Source organism: Paramormyrops kingsleyae, chromosome 25 (genome assembly GCF_048594095.1).
Source record: "Paramormyrops kingsleyae isolate MSU_618 chromosome 25, PKINGS_0.4, whole genome shotgun sequence".
Lineage (NCBI taxonomy): Eukaryota > Metazoa > Chordata > Actinopteri > Osteoglossiformes > Mormyridae > Paramormyrops > Paramormyrops kingsleyae.
This window is the reverse complement of record NC_132821.1, coordinates 10835424-10843619: the sequence shown is the minus strand read 5'-3', so window position 1 is coordinate 10843619 and position 8196 is coordinate 10835424. Positions and strand designations below refer to the sequence as shown.

General features: G+C 39.6%; 1 long non-coding RNA gene across 1 annotated transcript; it reads right to left on the bottom strand.

Moving 5' to 3' along the window:
• Window positions 1-6202: 6202 nt before the first annotated feature.
• On the bottom strand, window positions 6203-7251 carry LOC140582848 (uncharacterized). The gene is made up of 3 exons (XR_011985636.1): window positions 7057-7251; window positions 6833-6971; window positions 6203-6446 (listed from the first exon to the last, which is right to left on the bottom strand). It is a non-coding gene; the product is annotated as an uncharacterized lncRNA (long non-coding RNA).
• Window positions 7252-8196: the final 945 nt, after the last annotated feature.

The following is an 8196-nucleotide window of genomic DNA, read 5'->3' as shown; positions in this document are numbered from 1 at the left end:
CCAATTGTCAACATACGTGTAGTGAGCCTCTAGGTTTTGGTCCCTCCCCTGCTTGCAGATGGAAATTGCATTTAAAAACTCACTCCAAAACTGAATACACCAATGGTAAGTTAAGCACTTGGCCTTATAGGTCATTTTAGGGTAGTTGCTAAGATAATAGTTATGCAACTTATTGAATCTTTCCATTTTTTCAAAAACAACAGAAGGGGACATAAATGGGGGTGTCGGACCCGTAACCAGCTGAGATGAGGGGTGCGCTGGAACCTGATACGGAGGGGTGGGATGAACCATGGCCGGAGCTGAAGATGGATGTGGGGCTGGGCTTACATGTGAGACTACGTGTGGTGACGGAGGAGGAGAGTCTGTAAAAAAAGATGGAGATGGAGAGGAGACAAAAGAGGATGGGATGGGTGACGGAACTAAGAATGAAGTGGAGGAGAAGGCCGGTGAGCAGGGCTCAGGCTCAGGCTCTGACATAGATGGAGTGCGACACAGGATGGTTGCAACCTCGTCGTCACTCTGGGTGAGATCCTCACACGGGATCTTCTCACCCACTTGGGTTGAGTCAAACGGGTTTCCCAATTTGCAGTTACTGAAGCGTACTAGATTCTGTAAATTTTTTGTAAATGGCCCCTTTTGTTTTTTACGCCAATTTCTACGTCCTGACCGGCCTCCCGCCGTATTTCTACGGCGTCCTGAGCCCTGCTGACCCCTGCTGGTTGCCACCGGGGAGGGAGTAGACGAAGTGGCGGCAGACACGGTGATGGAGCTGGGTGCCGGCGGCCCAGTGCGGCATTTCCTCCGATGGCCTCCACCACTGGTGCTGGTTCGTCCTTTGGGGTTAAAAAGACAGGGGACAGCACATTTAATTCAAGTGAATCCTTATGTCACTCTACAACAAAACTACATCACATACATCACAGATATCACACTTGGCAGTCAGTATTGCACATTGAGAAAAATTCTGCCATCTTATTGGATACAGGAAACGCAAGCTTGGGAGACTTATGCGCTGGTCTTGAATCGGGCCGCCTGCGTTTCAACAGGGGAACTTGACTTATAAAAACACACCAGTTAGTGTACAGATTCCCTGATATGCAGAACAACAGCGAAAAAACACACTGGAAACTGATGTATCTTATGCATTATTACACCAATGTTGAAATGCTTTCCTCGCCCTAGTAGCATAAAAGCCAATCTAGTTTATTTATTTTTGTTTTGTTCAGGCTTTTTGACAAATGAAGGCCCTTTTTAGTAGGCCAGTGTCTAGTCAAAGGTGTAAACTTAAGAGGAAAATAAACTATTCTGACTGTGTCATTAATTCTCTTTTTTCCCCAGTTACTTTGGCAATATTGTCTTTTTATTCAATTTTGATAGTAATTTGAAATGTTTTAATTTAAATTATATTTCCACAGCTAGTTCTGGCAATAGTTGAAGTTGTCATGAAAAATAATAACCCTGTACCATGCCTTGGTCACTAACTGCTATTCTGCTACTGCTAACAGCATTGTAAGGAACTGTGGTTTTGATAGACATTTCACATAATTAAGTAATGATGTCTCAGCAACAACGTAAAAACCAAAGACCAAATTTTCTGGAGATGTTCATGACATTATTTGCTAGATTTATTTAAAAAATTGATCAATTTTGAAATACAGGTGTTTTGTTATTGAATTTTTAATACTTTAATAACCCATGGTAATTATTCGTATGGGGATGGCATATTATTTGTTCAACCTATAGAGCTGGACAATAGCTTTAAAACAATATGAGGACCATTTCTGTGCAGCTTATATTATGGTAAATATAGCCAGTCAAAAAAAAAGAAGTTAAAACTTCATCCATCCACACATCACAGCGACAGATTTTACTTATTTCATTATACAATACAGCAGACATGCCGAAAAGAGCCCCGTATTTTTACTGCTTCATGGTAACAAATAACCGTTTGCCTAAAAGTCAACCATTTTATTATCTAGTATCCTAAGACATGTAGTTCCAAAATAAGATAGTTATCACAGACTGCAAGATTCAACAAGACCAGCCAACCCTATTCTGACTTTCATTCTTCGAGTGCTGAGCTATTCTGGGCATCACTTTGCCGTCCGTACCATGGCTAACTGAACCGGGGATGTCTTCCGGAGCAATCCGGACACTGACTGCCCCATTTGGCAGCCAGTCGATTCTCCAGAGGCACACAGTGGCGTTCAGGGCAGACATCTCGATCACGTCTTGTCTCTCGCTGGGAAGCTGCAAATCTGAGCTGCTTTGAATGTTCAAATCAAATTAACTCGAAGTGCAACTACAATTGTTATGATGCGGTTGCTATGGTACTGTGGCCAATTAGTGTCAGCGCGCTGCAAAGTCGTCAAACACTTTAACCAAATGACAACACACACGATGTACATTAACAAAAGCGCGGAAAAATAATAGAAGCACCGCAAATTTAGAAGACACGTTTAAAAAGAGAAAAGCGCTGCAGATCCGCTCACAACACAGTTGCTAAGTTTCCGGGTGACAAAGAAACCAATTGTGGCTGGGCTGTATATCGAATATGTTTACGCAATACAAATATATTATCAAAACAAGATGTATAATGACACAATACAGGTCGTGTCTGTATAATTGATTATTATATATATATATATATATATATATATATATATATATATATATATATATATATATATATATATATATATATATATATCTAAATAAAATTTGATCATTTGTTAAAATTATTAGGTCGCTATTACAGTATTTGAATACAATTTCTTCCTGGTAGCAAGTAACGCGAGAGCTGCGGTCGTGACCTTCCACAGATTCCCAGAATTCATAGCGACAATTAAGCGACCCATTCAGTTAGTGGAAGATTTGATGGAGGGGAATGAGCGGGAGACGTTCTTATCTCACTTGTGGTTTTGATTTACAACTGAATATTTAGCACAGTTGGAAATTTTGGTGTAGTGCTAATATTCCTAAGAATCTAGGGATATGTCGATACACTTATTGCGATGTTGTGTTTTTCGTACAGGTATCGGTTTTAATTAATAGTTTTCATGGAAAGGTTCCCGCGGTGGTTTATTTTCTGCTCTGTCTGACCCCCGGACAGTTAGGCAGCAGGGCTGTAATTAATCTTCAGCCATTTCACTCTTCCACTGTAGCAACGTCAACTGAAGAATTATGAACAATGATGGAGGCACATTCGCAGCTGTTCCGAGCTTTCCAATGTTTCTCTGACTATGTTTTACTGGTTTCTTTGCTTCCAGTACAAGGAATTTTATTCATCTTTGTTCTTCTTTACGGTTGGTGAATATTTCTTTTATTTCATATTGTATTTTACTTGTGGTTTTATCCTTAACATGCTTGCTCCAAAGACATCTTATTGTATTTGCACAGTGACAGTAAGGCTGTCTTATCTTGCGAGAGGAAGTAGCATAAGCCTGCACTGCTAACCTTAGCATTAGCAAACCTAGCTACCTAACAATGTTGGTAGTAACGCGTTACTGTAATTCCACTACTTTTGTCTGTAAGGAGTAATGTAACTAATTACCATTTCAAATTAAAAAACACAAGGTACTGAAATTTCAACGGACTCGTTACCTTTGTCTTGCGTGAAAATATTAATGGATAAAGGCAGCATGTTCCCCTAATTTCCTGTTTATGATGTAACGCCATCCGACCTTACCCTGGCGCAATGAATGGGTGATATTATAGGTACGCTGATAGGTACAATTAGACAGTTGTATTGTCTGGCACTGTCACAGCAGCAACACTAAAGTAATATAACTACCATGCAATTTGCTAAGTCACGAAGTTATCTTTTGTCATGTGACTATACCGTTACATACCTTAACGCAATTAAGATGTTTTCATGTGTTTCTAATGATACAATTACACCACTAGCCATGTAGAGGCATTAATCGGGAATTCATTTATAAAGGCTTCATGTGACCGAAAAAGATGCCAAACATTCATAGGTACGTATCTAAGAGGATTTTGGGATTTATAAAGAAAAACGTATGCTGAAAACAACTCGCACGTTTTGTGAACGAGGCTGAAGGGGATGCGGTTTCGACAGAATCCTGTAGAGGGCACTGTGTATGCTAAATTGAAGGCTCCAGGAATGTTGTCGGCATTTCATTTCATGGTCACACGGCCGTCGGCTCTGCAAATTTAAACAATTCTATTTAAAAGAACAGTTTAATTTCAAACTGAATTGTATGCTGTGTTTGAATGTTCAGATATCATTAGATATTTCACTGCATATTTTTCAACTTAATGGCCTCTGAAATTGGTACTCTGTCGACGTACTACACAAACAAAGCATTTTCTGCCCAAGGTAAAGGCTTCTTATTCAGTTTCCCTAGAGTGGATAGCTGGGGTCCGTGGGATGTTTGGATGTTAGTGTCAGGGCATTCTGGTAGAATGTGACCATTGGCAACAATGGGCTGGACAGCTCTGTGCTCATCTTGTCTCATCTGGGACTCCCACCATCACTGCCACTGAGCATCTCCTCTACAAGCAAACACTGGGGTGCCACCAAGACCAGCAGGCTGCTGGTGGCTCTGGGATGCAACCACTACTGAGGCCAGATGAGGGAGCCACTAATGATGGCTTGAAGACATATCAGTGTCAGAATGACATGTTTGAGATAAATGTAGAACTACAGGATAAATTTACAGTTATACCACCAGGGCCCGTATTCACAAAGCTTCTTAAGCCTAAAAGTTGCTCCTAGTGATGAAATTCTAAGAAAAATCTTAGAATTATGGCATTTTCCTAGAATTTCCCCTTAAATTTAGGATTAAATCTTAGTAAAGATAAAAATGATTCACAAAACATCTTAGCCCTAAAAACAGCTCCTAAGGTAAAATTTGTCAAGAGTAGAGAGGATGACTTTTAAGAGGCTTAAGAATTTCTATAGCAGAGGACAAAATGGCGGACAGAAGAAATATTCTCTAAACACTGAATGATCGTGAGTTAATTAAACGCTACAGATTGGATCATGATGGGATAATGTTTGTGGTCGAACTTATTAGAGATGCGCTCACATCTCCCACTCAACGTAGTAATGCCATAACGCCAGAAATGAAAGTGATTACAACACTGAGGTATTTGGCAACTGGAAAAATGCAACAGTGCAGTAGTGATGACTTGTGTTTGTCACAACCTTCCATCAGCAGAGTGATCACACAAACTATTGAAGCGCTTTCACAGTCTCATATAGTGAAACAGTTCATTTCATTTCCACTGGATGTTCGCACTCTGCAGGCTCACAAAAGGGCATTCATGGACATAGCAGGGTTTCCCGGTGTTGTCGGTGTAATTGATGGGACACACATCTGCATAATCGCACCATCGGAAAATGAAGATGTTTTTGTCAACAGAAAGAGGTTCCACGGCATCAATACACAACTTGTTTTCAGTGCAGATTACAAGATTTTAGACATTGTTGCAAAGTGGCCAGGCTCAACACATGATGCCAGGATACTGTCCGAGAGTGGCCTGAAACAGCTTTTTGAAGGACATTATGTGCCAGTTAACTGTCATTTGTTAGGGGACAGTGGCTATCCATGCAAACCATGGCTCCTCACACCTTACCTCCACCCAGACCCAGGACCACAGCTAAACTACAACAGGTACTAAACAGTAGACTAACAGTGAATCATTGTGCATGAAAATAAAATGTAGTTACAAATGTGCTCGAATATACTACAAACAAGAGAAGGCTCTTTAATCAAACATATCCACATTATTGTTGAGTACATTAGGCCACCTTAACTTATCTTTTGATATTTTCTCTTTTAGAGCCCACAAGAAAACACGTTCAGTAGTTGAGCGGGGTATTGGCCAGCTGAAGAGGAGGTTTCATGTGTTGCATGGAGAAGTGCGCCTGTCACCAGCTAAGGTCTGCAAAGTCATTACAGCCTGTGCAGTGCTTCACAACATCTGCAAAGTACGACAAATCCCCGAACCTCTCGAAAGCAGCCATGGTAACAGTGATGAAGGTGATTGTAATGAATATGATGAAGACATTCAGTTTACCCAGGGGAGAGACATGTCCCAGAGTGGGCTTCGTCACAGAGCTCAATTTACAAATTTGCATTTTAGGTAAGTAACAGTAACTGCTGTCTGTAGCCCATTGAACAAATATTCCATACAACTATAGTTGAACACAAATGCTGTTATAAAGACCACATGACCATGATACACTTTTTATTTTTCATTCTTTTTATATTTTAGCAGCTCAATTTTTAGCTTATAATACTCCTCCTGTAAGCAGAGAACTTTTTTGTGCTGTGTGAGTATCAATTTTGATCTCCAATTTTCTGTCCAGCAGGGATGGTGTTGAGGTGGCTGCAGCAGGCTGGCTTATCTGATACACTGGCCGAGGGTCGCACACCTGCGACGTTGACGGTCGCGGTTCCTCTGACGGTTCCATGCTGCAAAAAATGCAGAAAACAATTCTTTTGTTTATTGTTTTGTTTGTTGTTCACATGCGAGTGCACAAAAGATGGCACATTGTCTATACAGTATATTAAATAGCACTTGTTCTTGACAAAAATTTTTTTACTTGAATTTGAAATGTCACATACACAGTCATACAGTCATACACTGTACGATATGCAGTGAAATGGTTATACGACCGCCCCTGACCTTAAAATAAAAGCTTATTAATAGAAAATAAATATGAATAAAAAGAAATACAATAGAAAATACATTTAGCTAGGATAAAAATATTCTGTACAATATAGAAAATATAGAAATTTTAGTATAAATAAAAAATAAAAATATTTGCCTATTGTACACTTTAAAAATTTTGTCCTACCTTTGTTGTATTCCCATTAGCTGGATCATTGAGCTGTCTGTGCCTTCCTTCAGCCCAGTGACAGATATTTCTGAGTGTCCAAGTACATTAAATACAGTTTCCGCTACCTGAGACAGTTGTTTAGCGGGTGGTCCTCCACCTAAAAACACAGTAGCTTAGGTGTGTAGTTCTGTAGGCATATTCAATCAAGCCAGATATAGTAACAAACTGCAATAATCACTCACCTGTGCTTGAAGAATCCCGTTTGTGTGCTGCAATCTCCCTCCTGGCTTGAGACTGCAACACATACCACCGCTTTTCACATTCCTCACTGGTGCGCACAACCAGAGGGAAAGAGGAGTTTATCTGCTGAGATATTTTCTCCCAGGTCTGCCTCTTTCCTTGAGCTGTGACACCGGAGCCAAATTTACCTTTTAAAATTGCTTTCTTTTCTTCAACTAACTGAGCTAAAAGTAAACACTGTTCTTCTGTCCAATTTGGTTTTCGTGGTCTTTTACTTCCTTCCATCTCTCTTGGATTGTTGGCTACATACCATCCAAAAGTGCATCTTAAATAGACTGGCCTGCAATCATGTAAATTGGTAAAAGCTGAGCCATTTTGCTCCAATCAATCTGAAATGGATTACAAGTAATAAAATCAGTATGGTAAATAAATGTAAGAACGTAAATATAGTAACTGCTGCGTGGAAATTGGTTGCTTTAAAAGTAGACACATTTTCAACATTTGGCAATTTTAATTAACTTTAATATATTTTGCCTATAACAGGAACTTTGCATAAAGTATCCTGTAGTCATGATTATACAATTTCTTTATATACAAACATTATGATTTCACTGTCTATTCTATTATCATATATTCTATTTTTACCAAGAGTCCATTTTAAGACCTTTATAGATTTTTTTTTGTTATCAACCAATCACAGTCCTTGAATTGCTGCATCATCCCTAGCAACGGAGTCGACCACACCTCCTCACTAAGATAAAGGTTTTTGTATTTTCCTTACTCAGAGTTGCTCTAAGAAGTTTTCTAAATCACTTTTAGTCTAAGACTCCCAGCTAGGACTTTTTAGGCTAAGATAGGAGCTCTCTGAGAGCATTCTAAGAAGCTTTGTGAATACGGGCCCAGGTGTTTTCATAACAGCTCGCTTATAGTAACATTATCACTCGCATCCATTTCACTTGTTTGACGAGAGAGAACTGACAGACTTTTGTCTCTCATACGTTCCCTGTAATTATGCACTAAATAATGAATTGTCATGACCGTTATTTGATAATGTGTGTGGTTTTTATGTTGTTGTATGATAAAATCTTGTCGCCACGGTACTGACAGTAATTTTGTGTCACCAATTAGCTAGCATCGCTCAC